Source organism: Lithobates pipiens, unplaced genomic scaffold (genome assembly GCF_037356315.1).
Source record: "Lithobates pipiens isolate NorthernLeopardFrog02 unplaced genomic scaffold, aLitPip1_a1.2 Scaffold_25, whole genome shotgun sequence".
Lineage (NCBI taxonomy): Eukaryota > Metazoa > Chordata > Amphibia > Anura > Ranidae > Lithobates > Lithobates pipiens.
The window spans coordinates 4091357-4115274 of record NW_027507787.1 but is presented as its reverse complement, the minus strand read 5'-3'; the positions used below and the strand labels follow the sequence as shown (position 1 = coordinate 4115274).

The 23918-nt window shown below is 45.9% G+C and overlaps 1 long non-coding RNA gene across 3 annotated transcripts in view; it reads left to right on the top strand.

The window, feature by feature from the left end:
* Nucleotides 1-4820: 4820 nt before the first annotated feature.
* Nucleotides 4821-23918, top strand: part of LOC143930067 (uncharacterized) — a 113637-nt gene continuing 94539 nt past the window's right edge. For 2 of the 3 annotated variants that reach the window (XR_013262701.1, XR_013262699.1), the window contains exon 1: nt 4821-4943. This is a non-coding gene — a long non-coding RNA (uncharacterized LOC143930067). The remainder of the gene's footprint in view (nt 4944-23918) is intronic. The other variant, XR_013262700.1, reaches the window with a different exon arrangement.

Here is a 23918-nt window from a genome sequence, read left to right as displayed (position 1 = left end):
CCCTTACATTCTCAGTACCAGGTAAGAATGAGACTATGTAATTGAAGCATGTAATTGACAAGAAAATAGCCCATCACGCCCTTCTGGGAGAGAGGCGTTTATCTTCAGACAAGAATCTTATGGTCAGTAAGAATGAAAACCAGCACAGTGGTACCTTTAAGGAGATGCCTCCATTCCTTAAGGTCTAAAATGATCTCTGTCCCCAATCTTGTAATTGCATTCCGCAGGTGACAATTTCTTTGAAAAATAGCCACACGTATACATAGCGCTCTCAGAGGTAGGACGTTGAGACAGAAGGGTGCCAACTCCAGTCCCAGAAGCATCAACCTCAAGGATAAATGGTAACATAGGATCAGGATGTGCCAACATGGGAGCAAAAACAAAGGCACCCTTGAGACTCTCAAAGGCCTTAATGGAGTCCGGAGACCAACTCTGTGGGTTACCATCCTTTCTGGCCATATCAGTAAAGGCTTTGACCAGGGACGAAAAGTTATGAATAAACTTCCAATAATAATTGGCAAAGCCAAGAAAACGTTGCAGATTACGTATACCCACAGGTCAGGACCACTGTAGGACTGCAGAAAGTTTCTCTGGGTCCATTGAAAAATCAGCAGTGAAAATGACATACCCAGGAATTTAACTTGTTCGCGATGGAACTCGCACTTCTCCAATGTACAATAGAGATAGATTTCTCTCAGCTCCTGAAGCACACGACAAATGTCTGTGTGGTGGCTTTCTAGGGACTTGAAAAATATGAGGATATCGTCAAGATAAACCGCCACACATAGCTGCAACAAATCTTGGAGGACATCGTAGATAAATTCCTGGAAAACTGCCGGGGCATTGCAAAGGCCAAATGGCATTACGAGGTACTGGCCTGTTCTGGTATTAAATGCAGTTTTCCATTTGTCACCCTCCTTAATCCTCATGAGATTGTATGCCCCTCTCAAATCAAGCTTCGTGAAAACCGTTGCTCCCTTGAGGCGGTCAAATAACTCTGTAATCAATGGAATTGGATAAGCATTCTTGATCGTGAAACGATTGAGACCCCTATAATCAATACAAGGCCTCAGTTCACCACTCCTCTTCTTCACAAAGAAGAAACTAGCACCAGCAGGGCACAATGATTTTCAGATGAAACCACAAGAAAGTGCATCTGCAACATACTCCTCCAAGACTGACAAAGGGTAAACCTGGCCATGAGGAGGTATGGCACCAGGTTGAAGGTGAATTGCGCAATCATACAACCAGTATGGAGGCAAACTACTGGCTTGACCTTTGTCAAAGACATCGCTAAAATCGCAGTACCCACCCACTAACAGGCCAGGTTTTCAAGATAACTGAAATACATCACAGGTGATATTATTTTCTGCTCAGTGATTGCAGTATTCTAGTCTGCATATCCCCAAGGTAATACATAAAACCTGGCCTGTTAGGGGGCCCTGAGGACAGGGTTGATGACCACTGGTGAACAGGACCTTAGCCGCCTTCTGAAAATATGTCTTGCTGCATTGTGGCCACCAAGAAAGAACCTCATCACGGAGCCAAGCAAAAGATGGGTTGTGCCTCTGTAACCAAAGATAACTAATAACCAACGGACAAATAGGGGAGGAAATTACTTGGAATTGGATTATCATGGTGAAGAGCCCCTATGGCCATGGACAACGGAACAGTCTCATGGGTCGCATGGGCAGGCTGTAGAGGTCTCCTGTAAAGAGCCTCAAAGGCAAGTGGAGTGGCACGAAGCTGCAGTGGAATTGAGTACAAAGACAGCATCAATGAACAGGCCTGCAGCCCCAGGGTTGATTAGAACCTGTATTGCAATGGACGACCCAGACCAAGAAAGGATAATCTAGACCAGGGCTTATCCTTCTGGAAAACTGGGGACACAACAATGCCACCTAAGGTCTGGCTGCTACAGGACCTCAAGGTTCAGGCGTTCCCAGGACGGACAGTACAAGACTTCAAAAAGTGACCACTGGCCACAATGAAGGCACAAACTCTTCCTCCTCCTAAAGGTTCTCTCATCTGCAGAGACCTGTAAAGCCCAAGTGCATAGGTTCACCCTCACTGACCGACTCGGTACCAAGAGGAATAGGAGGTGAGGGAGGCAAGGGTGGGACTGCAAAGCTCAGGGACAAGTGTACAGGAGGCTTCCGTAAGCACTCCTTAAAAGAGAGTCTTTCTCTGAGTCTGAAGTCTATGAGGATGGCAAACGTGATCAACTTCTCCAACTCAGTGGACATATCTCGGGCTGCTATCTCATCTTTGATGGTATCCCAGAGACCATGAGAAAAAGCAGCCATGAGGGCCTCATTGTTCCAAGCAACCTCTGCTGCCAGAGTACGGAATTCAATGGCGTAATCAGCAACAATTCTCGTACACTGTTTGATGGATGTGAGGCACTTGGCAGCAGAAGGGGAGCATGTGGAAACCTCAAATACCCTTTTAAAGGAAGCCACAAACTCTGGGTAACTCAGAACAACGGGTTTTTGCGTCTCCCATAGCGGGTTTGCCCAGGCCAAGACTCTCTCAGAAAGCAAGGATATCACAAAACCTACTTTGCTTCTGACTGTGGACAATGCCTGGGGCAGCATTTCAAAGTATGAGGAAGTGGAGCAGAACCAGACATACCTCTTAAAGAGGTAATACTCGAGGTAGATACCTGCACAGAGACTGGAGCAGTGGCAGGGGCAATGTCAGGAAGATCCTCCTCACGGACGTCTGAGCGGCGTAAGTCGCAGAAGATCTTTTGCGCAATTTCGGGAGCGTTACCGCGATCAGCGGTGCGCGCGCGCGTACGTGCGGGAGCGCGCACGCGGCCGTTTGACGCAAATTGGCGCCAATAGCGCTATTTAAACTGGATCCATACTTGCATCCCGTTACTGGACTACAGGAATCCTTCTGCTATCTGCTGAACCCTGACAGGCAGCCTGCACCACAGGTTGTACCAGAGAAGCCACAGTGGGAGATTCCAAGTGAGTCGTGTGACTCAGGAGCATCTGTAACGCAATGGCAAACTGATTCATGCAGTGATCCTGCCATCCAAATTGAAAAAAATATTACCAACAAGTGGATTGATTGCATGTTCTGAATTCATGGTCTTCACCTACTGTCAGTAACCATGAATCAGACCGAGACAGAAGTGCAGTAAAAATTACACTAGTTTAATAATAATAATAGTAAAAGGTAAACAGCAAACGTAGTCAAAACATAGCCAAAGTCCAGTAACCAGAAGATAGTCAGGCAAGCCAGTACATAAGGGAGCCAGGGATCAGCATACTTCAGGACAAGCCAGGAAATCAGGAAACTGGAGAATCAGTGTTGTGGAACAGCAAGCAGGATCAGGGACCAGGAGGTACGTCAGCCAAGCAAGTTTTTAAAGAGGAAGTAAACCCTGATGGGTTTACTTCCTCTTTCATTCCCTGTAAAGGTAAAGCAAAATGGACTACTATGCATCGCATAGTAGTCCATTATGTGTCACTTACCTGACACAGGAGCCAGCGAAGTCACTGCTGTCCCCTGTAGTCTGGCGCATCCATCTTCTCGGTGGGTCTTGCTGCTCCGCTGCTTTCATTTGGCGAAGCCGTGATGACGTCACTCCTGTGCATGCGCACGGGAGCCACCACTCGTGGCATATCGCCGTTGACCACGGCGTGCTCAGTGCGCCTGCGCGCCGCTGTCTACGGCGCATGCGCCGTAGACAGCGGTGCCTGTCTTTTGGCAAATATCTCCTAAACCGTGTAGGTTTAGGAGATATTTCTTGGACCTACAGGTAAGCCTTAATCTAGGCTTACCTGTAGGTCAAAGTGTGTTGTAAGGGTTTACAACCACTTTAACAGGTTCACAGGAGAGAGTTTCTGATATGTGGACCAAGGCGAAGGCAGAGAGGATCTGGACTGAACGGCTTAAGTAACCAGCAGGATTGACAAGCAGAATATCATGACCAGGTGAGTCACTGTGGAAAGATTGTAGCTGACAATAAACCGACAGCTGAGCGGACTGCTCAAAGAAAGAAGGGCTGAGCACAGCCCTGACAATGACACACTGATTTGTATGTTGTATGAAGGATTGATTGTGTTGGTCATTTTCCGACATACACTACTGTTTTCCTACAAGTAAACTTTTGGAAATGTCTGGCCCCCCCTCCCTACTCCATAGACATAAACATGCATGCTCAGGTGATAAGAGGGTGTCTATTTATGGGATAGTCTGAGCATGAAACAAGCTGACCACTTTCTAACTAAGGTCAGTTTAAGGGTCTGTTATTATGTACTTTTTTCTTGCCAGAACTGTTTTCTTCCAATACAAGTCAATGGGAAATCAAATGCAATTTGAAGCAAATTGATGCAGATTAGGAGGTGAAATGCAGGCCAGACAGAGGTCAATCACAAGTCAAATGCACCTGTCAATGAACTCTAAACAATCTTACATGCATTTCAAACTGATTTCAAATGCAAGCAGAATGCACCTAAAAGCACACTGCATTTGTGCATAGACACAAGCCAAGAGCCCTTCGACACAGGCCCTAACTCTGCATGTTAGTGTCATAATTATTGTCATCATTGTGCTGTCTGCACCGACCACGTTTAATCTTTTCCTTTAATACATTTGGATAGCGCTGCTTCTGAATCTTTTCCTCAGTGGCAAAATGAGACAGCAACTAAACTATCTATAAAGCAGCATGGATTGTGTTCTCAGTGGTATCTGTTTTTATGTTATTCGGAGGTTACAAACGCGTGGGTTTGTGTTGACACATTTGGCAGAAAACTGTATTTGTGGGAAGAGAGACAACGGAGGGGAGGGGAGTCTGCAAGTGAGAAAAAGGCTCAATAACAGAGAACAAGCAGAAAGACAACCGATAGAAGGGGATGTGAGATATGGGCAAACATATCAAAGGGGATAATGCAAAATAGGCAGTTTTGCGGTAAGACCAGGAATTGGTGAGTAATGGCGTAACCAGAGAGACAGAATAGGAAGCCTGATATTCAGAATTTAGGTGAAAAGGAAGATCAGGGAACATAGGTTGCAAAGTGAAAAACAAACGAGAAGCTCAGAGAGAGAGAAATAGAGGGAGGGAGAGAAAAAGGGAGGGTGAAATAGAGAGAACTCAGGCCCGTAGAGGGACTTGAGCTGACAGCAAAATCTGTTTCACCCAGAACAGAGCCAGATGTCAGGTCAGCGCATTTTGGAAGGACACCAAGTCTCAGAGTGAGGGAGAGAGACTCTTCCAGAGCAGCTTTTTGAAACAAAAGGCCGTCTGATTAACTCTCAGGAACGGCGCCCTGCCCTGTGGCTTGTGCTGGGATGGCTGCGTGCAATCATTACCTCACTGCCAGGGTGGATTTACTGTATAAGGGACCCTGAGGCGACTGGTCCACATAGCCCCTAAAAAAACTGCCTTTGCCTTACTTAACCTATTCAGTGCTTGAGGAAAGAAAGGGTGGAGGCTGTTTAATCTAGTCTGTCAATGGTTCTGCAACGCACCTTTTGCAAGAGTCTCCCCATCAGTACATCACATGGCGTATTAATTAATTATGTATTAGTTCCCATACAACTGTATTGAAGACCCATGGTACCTTCACTTATCAAATGTTTTCTAAACCCTACCTAGAGTGGCAGGACACTCTTACTGCACTTTTTTCATATATTTTTGCATACAATGTAGAACCACACAGTTTAACCAAGTGAATTTTGTACTACCTTCAGAAATGGTCACTGTGACCAGCTTCCCCGCCCCTGCTGAAGAAAAACATCCCCACAATATGATTCTGCCACCACCATGTTTCATGGTGGGGATGGTGTGTTCAGGATGATGTGCAGTGTTCGTTTTCTGCAACACATAGCGCTTTGCTTTTAGGTCAAAAATTGAAATTTTGGTCTCATCTGACCAGAGCACCTTCTTCCACGTGTTTGCTGTGTCCTCTACATGGCTTCTGGCAAACTGCAAATGGTTCTTCTTTTGGCTTTCTTTCAACAATGGCTTTTTTCTTGGCACTCTTCCAAAAGGGCCAGATTTGTGGAGTGCATAACTAGTAGTTGTCCTGTGGACAGATTCTCCCACCTGAGCTGTGGATCTCTGCAGCTTCTCCACAGTTACCATGGGCCTCTTGACTGCTTCTCTGATTAATGCTCTCCTTGCCCGGCCTGTCATTTTAGGTGGAGGGCCATGTGTCGGTAGGTTTACAGTTGTGCCATACTCTTTCCATTTTCGGATGATGGATTGAACAGTGCTCCGTGAGATGTTCAAAGCTTGGGATTTTTTTTATAACCTAACCGTGCTTTAAACTTCTCCACTACTTTATCCTTGACCTCTCTGGTGTGTTCCTTGGCCTTCATGGTGCTGTTTGTTCATTAAGGTTCTCTAACAAACCTCTGAGGGCTTCACAGTACAGCTGTATTTATACTGAGATTAAATTACACACAGGTTGACTCTATTTACTAATTAGGTAACTTCTGAAGGCAATTGGTTCCACTGGATTTTAGTTAGGGGTAGTCACCCCTAATCACATCAGAACTTGTTGGAGTTCCCCCAGGGTGCCACAAGCACAGCACACAGTTTGCCCTGTGTCATAAGTTGCTATGATGTGGGCAGGCTGGCTGCCAGCACCAAAACAACCATTGATGCTTTAGAGTAGGTTGCATGGTGTTATTCGTTGCTATGGTGTTAGTGACTGACTCGGCAGCACCATGTTAACAAATAATGCTTATCCAGGGCAGTCAGCATGCAGCATTCAGAAGAGGACATATGCCTGCCTCCTCCAGAGCTGCTCCACCTCCTGCCTTGTTGCTAAAGCCAAAAAGTAGGGTTCTGATTCTGATATATAAATGGGACTGTGTAATTGGGGGCTTTTATTGGGGAAATGTGTCATGAGGGATGAGGGAGACTTTGAAATGATGGACCCCCACCTCTCATGTGAAGATGGTGGCCACTGATGTGAAGAAGAGACTGTATTATTGGGGTTCTCTAAAGGGAGGCAGTGCACTGGGGGGGGGGGGGGGGCTCTGATGTGTTTAAGGTGACTTTTAACTTGTAGAAGGGGACCTCTGATGTAAAAGGGGGTCCTCTGAAGTAAAGGGGGGCTTCTGATGTGAAGTTCAATTGTGTGTCAAGATGGCTGTGTGCATTGTCCCAGGCTTCTTATTGTATTTCTCAGCATTGAGGAAACCATTGATCCTGACCAAATCTCCAACTCCTTTTGCAGAAATGCAGCCCCAAACTTGCATGGAACCTCCACCATGCCCCACTGTTGTCTGCAGACCCTCATTATTGTATTGCTCTCCAGCCCTTCAGCAAACACCTGCTGATGTTTTTGTGAACCCAAGTTCCTATGTTTTCATGCATAACTGAGTTGCTTAGCCTTGTTTCCATGTCAGAGATATGTTTTTTTGGCCGCAATTATTCCATGAGGACCACTTCTGACCAGACTTCTCCAGACTGTAGATGGTTGTACCTTGCTACCACTGGTTTCAGCCAGTTCTGTGCTGGTGGCATTGCAGGATATCTTCCAGTGTTGAAGGGAAGTAAGCATGATGTGTCTTTCATCTGCTGCATTAAATTTCCTTGGTCGACCACTACATTTACAGTTCTCAACATTGCCCGTTTCTTTGTACTTCTTCAAAAGAGCTTGAACAGCACATTTTGAAACCCTAGTCCACTTTAAAAACTGTGCCTAGGAGAAACCTTATTGGTGCAGTATAAATACCTTGTGTATTTTTGTTGTGCTCAGTCTTACCATGGTGTATGACCTGTGACATGAAACTGTCTTCCACAACCTCACCTTAGCAGCAGAGTTTGGCTGTTCCTCATCCAGTTTTAAAGTGATTGTAAAGGACTTTTTAAAAAAATAAATAGAATTGCAGAGGGGGGCCCCCGATCCTCCTCTTCTTGGGTTCCCTCGCCGGGGCTCCTGGCTCCTCCTCTCTTGCTGGTGCCCCAATAGGAAACCGATTCCCACAGGGGCACTCGTGCATGCTCACTCCGGAAACCCCACAGCTGCGTCCATTGATACAGACAGCAAGACTTGGCCCCGCCCCCACTCCCTCGTCACTGGAGTTAATTGACAGGATTGGGAGCCAATGGCTCCTGCTGCTATTGATCTGCTCAGGGAGGAGGGACAAAGTCAGGAGAGATGCAGCTCTCATGTAGAGTGCTGGTTCGCAATTGGGTTCAGGTAGGTATAAGGAGAGTGAGGGGGCGAGTCTGTGACACAGCAGGTTTTTTACCTTAATGCATAGAACCACTTTAACATTTTTCAGACCTGGAAGAATTTACCCCCTTCTTGACCAGGCCATTTTTAGCGATGCGGCACTGTGTCACTTTAACTGACAATTGCGCAGTCATGTGATGCTGTACCCAAACAAAATTACAAAAAAAAAAAAATATAGACACATAGACTCCCTGTCTAACAACTGGGTACAGCCTTGTGCTGTACCAGTCCCTGCCTTTGTTGTAAAGGTTTTGCCACACAGGCGTTAACTCACCGCACAGTACAGGTGACACACTCCCCAGTCTATACAACACAAAACTGGTTCCAGGATGGAGCATCTCCCTATGCATGCTGGGGTTTTTTGTAGAGGCCTTAATGAGCCCACTTGCTTCAGCTGGGCTCATTAACTCTTCCCCTCTAATTGTAAAAGTCTGCATAAAGCCTGAATCTAGGACACACATATTTACCATCCTGGATACAACCAGGTGACTTCACCTGCCTGCTGCCACATACCCCCCCCTCTTGTTTCAACCTTGGGGTTGTAACACCAGCAGTCAGACACGCATGTATCCGAGACAAAGCATCCACATTCCCCATTTTAACACCAGGGCGATGCTTAACTGTAAAGTTAAATTCCTGTAGGGCTAGGAACCACCTATTTACTCTTCTATTGGTCTCCTTGTTCTGAGCCATCCACTTTAAAGGAGCGTGATCAGTCACCAGGTCAAAGTGCCTACCTAGCAGATTGTACCGAAGGGAATCTAGAGCCCACTTCACTGCTAAACATTCCTTCTCAATCGTGGAGTAATTTACCTCATGGGACTTTAACTTCCTGCTGAGGTAAATGACTGGGTGCTCTTCCCCGTTCCAGACCTGGGATAACACTGCTCCTAACCCAACGTCTGATGCATCAGTTTGTACCACGAAGTCCTTAGAGAAGTCTGGTGAGTACAACACTGGCTGGCTACATAAGGCTGTTTTTAAGGACTGAAATGCTTCCTCAGCCTCTGGGGACCATTTAACCATAACCGACTCTTTCCCTTTTGTCAGGTTGGTGAGGGGCACAGCCTGAGAAGCAAAATGGGGAATGAATCGTCGATAATAGCCAGCGATTCCCAGAAAGGCTCGTACCTGTTTCTTGCTGTTGGGACGTGGCCAACTCTGTATGGCCTCGACTTTATTGACTTGGGGTTTTATCACCCCCCTCCCAATAGTGTACCCAAGATATTTGGCCTCCTCCTGTCCAATGGTACACTTCTTTGGATTGGCTGTAAACCCAGCTTCCCGGATAGAGTCTAGGACTGCTTGTACTTTTGGCAAATGTGAGACCCAGTCTGTGCTATGGATAATCACATCATCCAGGTAAGCTGCAGCATATTTCTGATGGGGCCTCAGAATCTTATCCATTTTCCGCTGGAATGTTGCCGGTGCATTCTGTAACCCAAACGGCATTCTCTTATATTGGAATGCCCCATCTGGGGTTACAAACGCAGTTTTCTCCTTGGCCGACTCGGCCAGGGGAATTTGCCAATACCCTTTGGTGAGATCAAGAGTTGTCATATATCGGGCTGTTCCCAGCCGGTCAATCAACTCATCTATACGTGGCATGGGGTAGGTGTCAAATTTTGTAACTTTATTTAATTGTCTAAAATCGTTACAAAACCGCCAGCTCCCATCAGGTTTGGGCACTAGTACGATAGGACTGGACCAGTCACTCTGGGACTCCTCTATCACACCCAATTCCAGCATCCTTTGAACCTCCCCACGTATTGCCTCCCGTCGGGCCTCTGGTATTCTATAAGGTTTTAGTTTTACCCTTTCTCCTGGCGGGGTGATAATGTCATGCTCTACGCCAGATGTTTGTCCCGGAAGCTCAGAGAAAATCTCTTTGTTACGAAGTACAAACTCTTTAACCTCCTGTTGTTGGGGTTTCGATAAGGTGTCTGCTATTCCAACCTCAGGAACTAAGCAATCAGGCTGTACTTGTGACAAAGTCTCTGCGACTAGGGATTCCCTATCCCTCCAGGCTTTCAGTAGATTGACGTGATAGATCTGCTCCGGCTTTCGCCTTCCTGGCTGTCTAACCCTGTAGTTCACCTCACTCATTTTTTCAATTACTTCATATGGACCTTGCCATTTGGCCAGAAATTTGCTTTCAACCATAGGGACTAGCACCAAGACCCTATCCCCCGGGGAAAAAGTACGGGTCTTGGCCCCACGGTTGTACACTCTCTGCTGTGCTAACTGCGCTTGGGTTAAATGTTCCTTTACAATTGGCATTACCTGTGCAATTCTATCTTGCATCAGGGCGACATGCTCAATCACACTCCTGTGAGGAGAACTCTCATTTTCCCAAGTTTCCTTGGCGATATCCAGCAGCCCTCTTGGGTGTCTCCCATAGAGCAACTCGAAGGGTGAGAAACCAGTAGAGGATTGGGGTACCTCCCTAATGGCAAACATCAGATAGGGTATTAGACAATCCCAATTCTTTCCATCTCTATCCACCACCTTCTTTAACATTTGTTTTAGGGTTTTGTTGAATCTTTCAACCAACCCATCTGTTTGGGGGTGATACACAGATGTACGCAATTGCTTCACTTTGTACAACTTGCATAATTCTTTCATAACCCGGGACATAAAGGGTGTACCTTGGTCCGTAAGCAGTTCCTTACAAATACCCACGCGGCTAAAAACAAGAGATAGCTCTTTGGCTATGGTTTTGGCCGAGGTATTTCGGAGAGGAATTGCTTCCGGATAACGGGTGGCATAGTCCAAAATAACCAAAATGTACTGATGCCCCCTAGCAGACTTCATTATCGGACCTACCAAATCCATTGCGATCCTCTCAAAGGGGACCTCAATGATAGGAAGAGGTACCAGTGGGTTACGGAAATGTGGCATAGGTGCCGACTTCTGACACACAGGGCAGGAGGAACAATACTTTTCTATTTCCTTCATGACCCCAGGCCAATAGAATCTCTGCAGTACCCTCTCTCTGGTTTTCTCTGTCCCCAGATGACCTCCCAGAATGTGTCCATGAGCCAATTCTAACACCAACTTCCTGTAAGGTTTGGGCACTACAAGTTGCTCAATGGTTTCTTCTGCCCTTTGAGCCACTCGATATAGCAGGTCCCTTTCCATAGTGAAGTAAGGATAAGGGCAAGTCTTATCTGGGTTCACTAACTCGCCATCTATTTTCACCACATTTTCCCGTGCCTTTATTAGGGTGGGGTCTTTTAACTGTTCTGTGGCAAAATTTTCCCTGTGAACCTCAAGATCCGAAAACTCCACAGACGGCATGTTTTCATCTGAGGATGTTGGCTCCTCCCCAGTTTCTCGAGTTTCCCCCGCCAATACCGACAAGGGAAATTCAGGAGAGTCCTCACCACTCCCAGAGGAATTCTGGTCATCTTCCTGGTTTATAGGGGCACCAATGGGGGCCTCAGGACAATCCCAGAGTTCCCAGAATTTTGGAAAATCCCTTCCCACAATAGCATCATGTGGTAAGTGAGCCACTAACCCCACCTGATGAGAGAGGTTACCTTTGGGGGTCTCAAAAAACACTGAAGTTACAGGATACTCTCGGGTGTCCCCATGCACACAAATAACAGCCACCCTGTTCTTCCCAGAGACCTCTGTAGTAACTAATTCAGCTTTTATCAATGTTACCAGGCTACCTGAATCTAGCAACACATCAACATGTCTACCATTAATACACATTTTACATAAATGTTTCTCAGGTCCCCGAATGGCAGTGCATGCAACTGTCGCAAACAGCGACTGACGTCTCTCCCTTATAAAGTCACATTGCATAGGCTCATCCACAACTGGGCAATTGGCTGCAATATGTCCCTCTTGCCGGCAGCGGTAGCAAATAATCTTTTTCGCTGCCTCTTGCAGCATGGGCTTCCTGGGCTGCTCCCGCCAGACCTTAGGTAGAACTCCCACCCTCTCACTCTCTCCACCCTCACCCCTTGGAGTCATCTTACCCGCCACTGGGGATGATCTGGTCTTAGGGGGGAAAGTCCGTGAGTCCCTGGAAGAGGTGGTCAGGTTCTCTGTAGCCAAGTACCTCTCAACCAGATCCACAAGTTTATCTGCATTTTCTGGGTCTCCATGGCTTACCCATTTTTGGATGGCAGTAGGAAGAGCTCTCAGGAAACGATCCATAACCACACGTTCCACAATGTTTGGTGCAGTCAAAGTCTCTGGCTGCAGCCACTTCCTGCTCAGGTGAATGAGATCATACATTTGAGACCTGGGAGGTTTTCCAACCTGAAAAGTCCAGTTATGCACACGCTGAGCCCGGACGGCCAGGGTGACACCCAGCCGTGCCAATATTTCTGCTTTTAGCACCACATAGTCTTTTGCTTGGTCAGGCTCTAGGTCATAATAAGCTTTCTGCGATTCCCCAGTTAACAGAGGGGCCACCAGTCCAGCCCATTGCTCCTTAGGCCACTTTTCCCTTTCAGCAGTCCTTTCAAATGTGGTCAAAAACACCTCCGGATCATCCTCTCCAGTCATTTTTGTCAGTAAACGGCTCACACCAAAGGATGCGGTATTATTGTAACCACTTGCTTCATTGGTCTGCGGACGTTGCTGTATTAATGTCTCTATTTTCTGTTGAAAATTCTGCTCTTGCTTCTGCAACAGGTCTATGAAGCGGGCTTCAGATCGCTGCTGGGCTTGTTGCTGAGCTTCCAAACTCTGCTGGTGAGCCTTCTGCTGATTTTCCAAACTCTGCTGCAAAGTTGCATTTGTCTGCTGCTGGGCTGCAAGGCTCTGTTGTTGAGCTGCAAGGCTCTTTTGTAAACCTGCATTTGTTTGCTGCTGATTTGCATTTGCTTGTTGCTGGTTTGCATTTGCTAGAGCCAGCTGTCTCAGTATCTCCTCCATGCTGGCCTTACCAAAAAAAAAAAAAAAGTGCCAAAATTCTCCACCAACTGTGAGGGGTTAGCTCGGCAGCGGGTGTGTGTGACCCCCTGGATGGGTTCACAACACAAAGTCAGGCACAGCAGACAGCGGTGTAGGTTCAAAAAACAAAAGATCCGGTTTATTTATGCTCCATGCAGTGATACATATAACAGCCAAACAAAATAAAACAAGAAAATAAATCCTGGTCAGCTTGACCTCTAACTACACACGTAGACTCCCTGTCTAACAACTGGGTACAGCCTTGTGCTGTACCAGTCCCTGCCTTTGTTGTAAAGGTTTTGCCACACAGGCGTTAACTCACCGCACAGTACAGGTGACACACTCCCCAGTCTATACAACACAAAACTGGTTCCAGGATGGAGCATCTCCCTATGCATGCTGGGGTTTTTTGTAGAGGCCTTAATGAGCCCACTTGCTTCAGCTGGGCTCATTAACTCTTCCCCTCTAATTGTAAAAGTCTGCATAAAGCCTGAATCTAGGACACACATATTTACCATCCTGGATACAACCAGGTGACTTCACCTGCCTGCTGCCACAATATATAGATAGGGGATAGATTTATGCAATTTTTATTATATATATATATTTTTTACTAGTAATGGCAGCGATTGGGATTTTTATCGGGACTGCAACATTGCGACAGATAGATCGGACACTTTTGACACTATTTTGGGACCATTGACATTTATATAGCTATCAGTGCTCTAAATAGCCATTGATTACTGTATAAATGTCACTGGCAGGGAAGGAGTTAATACTAGGGAGCGATCAAGGGGTAAAATATTTGTCCTAGGGAGTGATTCTAACTGTGGGGAAATGGGACTGCCTGCATTAGGAACAACAGATCGCTCTCCTCACCCCTGACAGAACAGAGATCTGTCTGTTTACATTTACAGATCTCCATTCTGTCCTTCTCAGGAGCAATCGCGTGTAATTTGGGGCCATTGTGCTCCCCCAATATTCCTTAAAGCGCCCGCCATACAGCTACGGCGATTCGAGCAGGAGTGCCATTGTGCCGCCGTCAGTTGACGGCGGGCGGTCTGCAAGCAGTTAGGCTCCTTAAACAGCTGTTTCTGTTTCGGTTAATGACTGTGTTTGAACCTACATATGAAATTGATGATCATTAGCACCTGCTTGGTATAATTGTTTAATCATACACCTGACTCTAATCCTACAAAATCTCTGACATTGTGCAAGTGTAAGAATTGATGCTGGTTTGAAGCCAAATGGTAGTCACACCAAATATTGATTTGACTTAGAATTTTCTTCTGTTCCCACACTTTGTATTTTGTAAATTGATAAAATAAAACAATTAAAATTCTTTACAGCATTTCTTAACACCTGCCTAAAGCTTTTGTACAGTGCTGTGTATGCATACTATATATATATTTGTGGGGAAAAAGGATGTCAATTTTGTTTGGGTACAGCGTCACACGACCACACAATTGTCAGTTAAAGCGGCGCAGTGCCGTATCGCAAACAATGGCCCAGTCAGGAAGGGGGTAAATCCTTCCGGGGCTGAAGTAGTTAAACGCATTGCTAATTGAACTAGCTACATCTTTGTAGCTTCAATATTGATATATATATGTTTTTGACATATAAAATTTGGCTCTATCAGTTAATTTTTGGTATCACGTCAGTAAGAAATTAGCTCTGTCATTACATTTTTTGTGTTATGTCAGTAAATTTCACTTTGGGAAGTTGGCAACCCTGAGCCCTGCCCCCCGCACCCTCATCATATGATTTGATTGACAGCAGTAAGAGCCAATGGCTTTCGCTGCTATAAATCTGACTCGTGAGGAGGGAGATAGCCGAGAGAGATTCAAAATAGGCTCAGGTAAGTATAAGGGGGGCTGGGGGGCACCTGGACACAGAAGGTTTTTTACCTTAATGTGAAAAATAATGCATTAGGGTAACAAAACCTTAAGGCTTTGGAACCATTTTAAGCACATTGTGTTTGTCTATTGTTGTGACTTAGATGAGAAACCAATCACATTTAATGGCAAATTTCTACAGAAAACCAGTTCATTTCAAGGGGTTCACATGCTTTTTCTTGCCACTATATTATCAAAAGTATTGGGACACTTCCTTTACACAAACATGAAGTTTAATGGCATCGCAGTCTTAGTTCGTAGGGTTCAATATTGAGTTGGCCCACCCTTTGCAGCTATAACAGCTTCAACTTTGGGAAGGATGTCCATAAAGTTTAGGAGTGTGTCTATGGGAATGTTTGACATGAATAAGTGAGTTTGGGGTGGAGGAACTTGACTGGGCTGCACAGAGTCCTGACTTCAACCTGATAGAACACCTTTGGGATGAATTAGAGCAGATACTGCATCCAGGCCTCCTCGTCCACATCAGTGCCTGACCTCACAAATTCACTTCTAGAAGAATGGCCAAACATTTCCATAGACACACTCCTAAACTTTGTGGACAGCCTTCCCAAAAGAGTTGAAGCTGTTATAGCTGCAAAGGGTGGGCCAACTCAATATTGAACCCTACGGACGAAAACGGAAATGCCATCAAAGTTCATGTAAAGGCAGATGTCCCAATACTTTATATAGTGTATATACACAAAAATACTATTGAAAAAGTGCAAAAGTTTCAGGTAGGTGTGAAAAAAAACAATTAAATCAAGAATGCATTTAGAAATAGAAGTTTTAATAGTTTATTTTGTGTCAATTAACAAGATAGAAAGTAACTGAACATAAGAGAAATTCAAATCAAAAAAAAAAAATTTGGTGTGACCACCACTTGCACACAATTTTTGAAGGAACTGGTAGGTTGTTGCAAACATTTTGGAGAACTAGAATCCTTCTGTCTCTTCATGTAATCCCAGACAGACTTGATGATGATCATATTCAGATTCAGAATAGTTTATTTATCCCAAAGGGAAATTTTCAGGGCTCTGAGGGGGGCAAACCATAATTTCCAGGACTCCTTGTCCTTTTTTATGCTGAAGATAGTTCTTAATGACATTGGCTGTATGTTTGGAGTTGTTGTGCTTGCAGAATAAATTTGGGGCTGATCACACTTCTCTCTGATGGTATGGCATGATGGATAAGTATGTGCCTGTATTTTTCAGAATTGAGGGTACCACTTATCCTGACCAAATCTCCATTTGCAGAAATGCAGCCTTAAACTTGCAATGAACTTCTACCATGCTTTATTTGTGCCTGCAGACACTCATTATTGTACCACTTTCAAGCCCTTCAGGACACAAACTGCCTCCTGCTACAGCCAAATATATTTTGCATTTTGACACAGGCTAGCGCATCATTTTTCTGCACCCCAGTTCCTTTGTTTTTGTGCATAGTTAAGTTGCTTAGCTTTGTTTCCACATCAGAGGTATGGTTTTTTTTGGCAACAATTCTTCCATGAAGTCTACTTCTGGCCAAAATTTTCCTGACAGTAGATGGGTGTACTTGGGTCTCACTGGTTTGCGCTTGTTCGATGCTGATGGCACTGCTGGACATCTTCTGATGTTGAAGGGAAGTAAGCATGATGTATCTTTCATCTGCTGCATTAAAATAGTTCTAAAGCCTAAATATTTTTTACCTTAAAGCAGAGTTCCAGTCACTTGTGGGAAAAAATAAAAGTCAGCAGCAACAAAAACCAGTCGGTCTCACCTGCTGTCTTCGGTCTCCAGCGCCGGCATCTTCACTATGGGCACCTAGCTGTGACAGCTTGCGGCTTCACAACCAGGTGCCCACTGCACAGCCACAAGTCACGCTGATCATTGTAAATGGTGTATGTAGTCTGCTGGGACCTGTCAGTGTGCCAGAAGACTGCAGGTGGGAGGGAGGGGGGAAAATTTCAGTTTCCGAGCGCCACGGCACTCGGAACGGAAGTGGGAAGCGAGTACCTGTCAAATAGGGTACCTGCTCTTCCCCTGTCCTCAAAAGTGCCAATTGTTCCAAAGGAGCGGGAAACTAGTCCTTAAAGTGGAACTTTCCCTTTTGGGTGTATCCCCACTTGCATTCCTTGCATTAAGGTAAAAAATATTTAGACATCAGCATCCCCTCTCAACCCCCTTTTACCTACCTGAGACCTCATTCTGTCCAGAGTTGGGCATGTCTGCAGCTCTTCTCTTCCCTCAATTCCAGGTCTCCCTGGCTTTGCTGGAACACCAGGAGCCATTGGCCCACAGTGCTGTCAATCAAACACAGTGACAAGGGATGGTGGGGCAGGCTGAGTCCCGGCTTCCCATGGGGGCACTAAACAGAGAGGAGGGGCCAGGAGAATCAGCAGGGGGCACAGGAAGAGGAGGTTAGCAGCCACTTCGTGCAATTCCATTGCCCAGAGCAGCTAAGTATAGACATGTTGGGTCACCTCCTCAAGGAACTCTTGGTCTGCTTGATGGGCCTCCGGCAGTAGGTTTCCTGCTGGGTTACAGTGGCCTGCAGCAAGGCTCTTATCATATCCACCATCTTCCTACTTGCTCAGAAAGTTGCCTGCCAAATCCACCATATGTGGGATTAACTCAAATGGGGATCACCATCCCTGGGAAAAAGGCAGTCCTAATGGCAGGTCTTTTCAAAAAAAATTTGACTTGTAACCAGTTTTATTTAAAATATTGCATAGAAAACAAACAAAACAAAACAGAAAGTACATCCATGCCACCCAGGCGCTAACTGAACAGTACAGGTTCCTATCTTACAGGTGAAGGGCTTTTCCCATTCCCCAACCAAAAACAAATGTAGCACTGACCCCCGAAGGAGCTGCTGGTTTTATTGGGCTTACTGTTACCTTCTTGACCTCTTCTCCATCTTCGCTTCCTTTTGGTGATATTTGATCTGTTCGGTTTTAGTTTTTGCGCTATAAACAAAAAAAGACCGTCAATTTGAAAAAAAAACACAATATTTTTAACTTTTTGCTATAATAAATATCCCCAAATATTTTTTTTTTTTTAAAACACATTTTCCTCAGTTTAGGCTGATATGTAATCTTCTACATATTTTTGGTAATAAAAAAATCTCAATACGCCTATATTGATTGGTTTGAGCAAAAGTTATTGCGTCTACAAAATAGGGGATAGATTTATGGCATTTTTATTATTTATTTTTACTAGTAATGGCGACAATCTGCAATCTTTATTGGAACTGTGATATTGCGGCGGACAGATCGGACACTTTTGACTCTTTCTTGAGAGCACTAACATTTATACAGCGATCGGAGCTATAAATAGCCACTGATTACTGTATAGATGTCACTGGCAGGGAAGGGGTTAACACTAAGGGGCGCTCAAGGGGTTAAATGTGTTCTCTCAGTGTGCTCTAACTGTGGGGTGTTGGGACTGCCTGGGGGAGGAGACTGATCGGTGTTCCTATATACTAAGAACACACAATCTGTCTCTTCTCCCCTGTCAGAACGTGGATTTGTGTGTTTATATACACATATCCTCATCCTGGCTCTGTCAGGAGAGATCGCGCGTGCCCGGCGGACATCGCGGCCGCCGGGCATGCGCATCATCTCCTCAGTATCGCTGCGTGCACACCCCCTATACCCCTTAAATGGCCCACCATACAGCTACGCAATTCGCATTGGGGAGCCATTCTGCCGTCGTCAAATGACTGCGGATAGTCGGAAAGCTGTTAAGGTATAACAAAAGGCAAAAAACATATTTCTCCATTTACATAAAGGTTTGGTTAATATAGCCCAGCAGGTTTCTCACCTTCGTTCAATTGGAGAGATTCCTCTTCAATTTGAGTTCCATAGCCACCAAAGAAAGTAAGGGGAAATCCCAGGTAGCTAGCCACCAAGATCACCAGAATAGAGGTCCCTTTTATTCCTGTTCTGGATTTTATCTTACTTTTGATGATAATGGTAAACGGGCCAAAAAATAACCGGGGCACAGAGACATCAATAAAAATCTGACATTTCAGTTATCAGCTGCCAAAGAGACAGTAATGCATTATTAAAATAACAAGGCAGTACCTTGCAGCAGTGTTCAATGGAACAGCTGTTCCCATGTGAAGGTTTTTCCTCACCTCCTGATCCACTGACAACTGCAAAATAAATTGGTCACTTTCTGCTACTGTGACAATAGGCAAAAGAGAAGAGGGTGATCCTCCCATGGTAATAGATCCACTTCCAACAACTGAAGCAAAATAAAGCAAAATTTGCCTTTGTAGGCAAAAGATACATTGCAAAACACTCAGGCTTGGACTCTGATATTTTTATAACTCAGACCTTAATTTTCTGTGTTTAAACTATTTCAAATTCTATCACAGGGGAAACATTCCTTTTTTACAAAATTGTTTCATTCCTTCCTCATGTGACTGTTCATGTATATGCTTCTGCAGTCTGTTGTATTCCTACACCACCATCACCATCTTATCTTTGTCTTTATACATGACATTGAAGGACCTTGAAACACCCATTATACATAACTCTAACCCCTCCAAATCCCCCCACAAATGATGTGACAAGATTTTGGAGTAAATGGCCTTGACGGCCCTTTATTAACAATTACAGTAAGATTAATAAATAACATTTTAAATAACCGTTACCAACTTTTAAGTACTTTTTTGGGTTCTTCAAGGGAAACAACACACCACTGGTCACTGCAACCAACTTCTTTTAAACTTTAGGCCTCCAGTCGTCAGCCCCCAGACTCAGAGATGGTACTCAATCTTCGCAGTGACCTACCTTTTACCCCTTCCTGGTTAACTCCTCATAACCGGAAGGTACCTGAGAATCCCATACCTCAGATAGGTACCGACCATGTTATATACATATCCATCCAACATCCATCTTCTCCTCCTCCAAAGACCCAACACTGCCACAGCATGAAAGGGGTAACACCTTACCTGTGCGTGCACCTCCACACCCTTAGTGCTCGCTGTATGCCTTCCTGTAAACCCCAAGCCCAAAGATCAGTTCCCACGTGACTAAGGTGAACCTCATTGCTCCTGAGATACCTCCATGTATCCACCTCCAGTTCTCTATGATGTATGGCCACACCCCCGTTCCTGATCACAAGCCTGCTCTCTTGTTTGTTTACTTTAACTCGGCCCTGTCCATCTTCTTAGCTAACCAAGCCAACCGCCAAGACCTCCTGCCCACCATATCTGACCAAACAATGACCATCTCGGGAAAAACAGAAGGAAAAAATTGCATTTCACGTCCCATATGAGGTCCCGTATGAGGTCCCACATAGGTTTGGCAACCATGTCGTTTCCCCCCCCCATATGTAGCACCCAAACATCTGGTGCCCTATCACGCCAGGAGAACCTGTGTACTTCCGAAAGCACCCTGTTCCAAAGCATACCCGGAACCCTGATCCATCTGAGCTGAGCTTCCTATCTGGAGATACCCAGCTGCCTACCGTTTGGCTGAACATCAGCTCGCCTGGCCCCCCAGTAAACATAGGAGTGACCCGGGATCCAAACTAGGCCAACTTCTCCACCTGTGAACAAGAAAAATGACAACACAAAACAGTAAGATCCCCTACCAATACCTCAATACAGTAAAAGTCCGAAAACCATGTGAGACCTAATTCTGTATCAAATGGGAGCGAAAATATAGTTTGAATCTGTCTGAGTCCCACCTACCAATTCGCTTAACTGCTCCATGACTAAGACCCGCCCTGGAAGCCTCTGTGGCCACCCCTATGCGGAAAGAATGGGAAACGTAACTTTTTTGGTCGTAGCCAGCCGCTGTCAGACATTTTCGAAATACTGATATGAACTGGAGCCTTGACAATGACGACCCGCCCGTCCCTGTGTATCAGGAGCGAGCCCATCACACCAGGACGCATGGCCCAGAAAGATTCCACCACTTATACTGGGCAAATGTGTGATTCCGTAATCTGAAACCCTTCAATTTGCATACCCCAACCGGTCTGATCAGTTTTTGACCGTTTTACCCACAATCTGACCGAATCCTGCAAGATTTTTACATCCCCCACTAACAGCCCCCCATGAGCCCGCTTTGTTGGGCTGACTACCTCACTTATTCTTAATGCTCCAAGGAAAGCCAGAGCAAAGGCCGCGCATAATAGAGTACATTCATACCCTGCGCTGCAAACGTCACTAAAAAACAAAAATAACATGTCTAGCATGCCAAACAAAACTGGGCACCACCCATCCCTCCTCTTATGCACTCTCCTGTACCCCTTTACCGCTTGTTTTACCCAGAAATCTTTTGTATAGTCTTGTTGTCCTTGTAATTTGAAAAGAAAGGCCAAACCTGCCAACTTCTGATCAATGGCAGCTGCCGAGATACACTTCTCTAATCCCAGATTAATAAAGTAGAGGACTGCGCGGGCTACCTCTCGAACCTTGGGGGCGATCTCAAGCCTGTGCAAGCATGCTAACCATTCTTGCCATACCTTGGAGTAGCCATTCCAAGTAGCCGTACTCACGGAGCGTTGAATCCACCTTGCTGCGTTCCCAAGGCAATGTTCCACATCCAGTCGGGACAGGTGACCCTGCATTGCTCCACGTCTGGTGCCAACTAACGGAACCTGTCCCACTGAAAACGAGACAAAGTGTCAGCCAAGGTGTTATCAACCCCTGGTAAGTGCACAGCGTAAATTAAAGTATTCAGTTGCAAACAGCGCAGTACCAAATGTCGCATCAACCTGACCAACGGCAGGGGCCATTAACCACCTGGCCAACCTCAAGGTTGTCACAATTAAGACGCACTTTCAAGTTGCGGAGGGAGTCCCCCCATATTTCCATTGCTACTACAATCGGAAAAAGTTACAGGAAGACCAACCTCACCCCATGTTGGAGGCCAGTGAGCTGCGCTCCATTGCCCCCAAAGAAGGCCCCATAGCTGGTGGAGCCTGCAGCATCCGTGAATAATTCCAAATCACAAATTGCTTATGGGACCTGACATCCATAGAGCGTGCTCATTGAATGACTCCAGGAAGTCCTGCCACACCAGCAATTCCTCTCTGTATTCCCTGTTGAGACTCGCGTGTGTCGGGGCCTTGACTCCAGCAGTTGCTCAGCCAGCCTGCGACAAAAAACCCTACCCATGGGAATTATTGAGCAAGCAAAATGTAGCTTCCCCAACAACGATTGTAACTGCCGCAACTGTAACTTGAGTCTTCCAATGGTCCCAAGCACTTCTGCCTTGAGATTGTCCAGCTTGTCCATCAGCAATCGGCACTCCATCCCAATCGACTCCAGTTCAATACCCAGGAAAGCAATGGTTGACGTGGGGCCCTCTGTATTTTTCCGGTGCTAACGGGACCCCGAAACACTCCACTATATATGTTGCAACGTCCCCAACAGGATGGCGCAAATGTTGGAACCTGTTGGGCCCACACATAAGAAGTCATCCAGATTGTGAATGACGGAATTGATCCCCGAGATGTCCCGTACTACCAATTCTAAAACGGAGCTAAATGTTTCAAAGAAAGCACATGAGATGGAGCACCACATCTGGAGACAGCGATCCACGTAGTGTGCCCATTCCATGTGCAACCCAGCAAACAGAAACTATCTGCATGTACCGGCAAAAGCTGGAAAGCCGATTCAATATCTGTTTTTTGCCATAAGTGACCCTTGCCCATAACAATGCACTCGTGATATCGCTGCATTGAAAGATGTGTATGTTACCGCACACTCCTGAGGCACAATCCCATCATTGACCCACCCACCCTTTGGAAAGGAAAGGTGGTGAATCAATCTGAACTTGTTTGGCTCTTTTTTGGGAACTACTCACAAAGGAGAGACCACCAGGTCCGGAAGCGGAACTGTATTAAAAGGGCCAGCCATTTGCCCCAGCTTGACCTCTTTCCTGAGTTTTTCCGAAATCACTGCCGGGTGTAGCAGGGCCAAACTAAAATTCTGTGCTAAGGGTGGGACGGTTGCATGAGCATGGAATTTTGAAACCGTTAGAGAAACCCGCTTCCAACAATTGCGCCACTTTTCGGTCGGGGTACCTACTGAGGAAAGGAAGAATCCTTTCCACCCGCACCGCCGTTGTCCCTCCTGCATGCTCTCTCACACACCCTTTTCCTCTTCTGAAGCATTTTGACAATGCATGGAATCCCCCATAGCCAAAACATGTGTGTGTGCCTCGCAAATGGCCTCTAGATAGACGAGCAAAGCCGAGCAGTGTTTGGGAGTCTTTTCACCCACTACGCTCGCCAAGATGGCGAACGCCTGTAACCAGTTTGAAAAAGTGCTAGGAATCAACCGATATCTGCGTTTTCCTCGTCCTCCTTGTTTTCTTCTGGCTTCAATCTGTCCAGATTGAATTTTTCTAGCGACAATAATGTGAAAATCTCCACATTTTCCTCTTTCCACATATTCTCTTTTACCTCTGTTTTAAGATGGGCACCCAGGGGCCCCTAAAAACAGACATACACTTTGCTTCTTGCGGAGTCCGCTAACCTGACAGAATCCGCTTTTTCCTCCCCTGCCTGTCCTTGACTATCTGGAGCCGCAACGTTCGCCTGTACGTCAGGAGATGTGACTGCCGATATCACTGTACTCGCTGTCGTCGCAGGCAAATCGTCGAAAACCCTGGTGGCAACTACTGACTGTGGTGTGGTCGTCGCAACATGATCCTTACCTTGAGGTGGGGACCACGCCTGCACCGGCGACAAACTATCCCCTGTGTTCGGCTCCAAGCGTTGTACCAAGTCCCTCAAACCTGACAATAAATCCTGAAGGCCCGCCCTACCCGCAGTGTGTCCTGCGTCCTTAGACTGTTGTATGTGGAGCCTGTCACCACCTGCCCCTTCTCCCGGGGACCCATGCTGTGTACCCTAATCCAACAAATTTTTCAGTAAAGAAGAGACTCATAAGG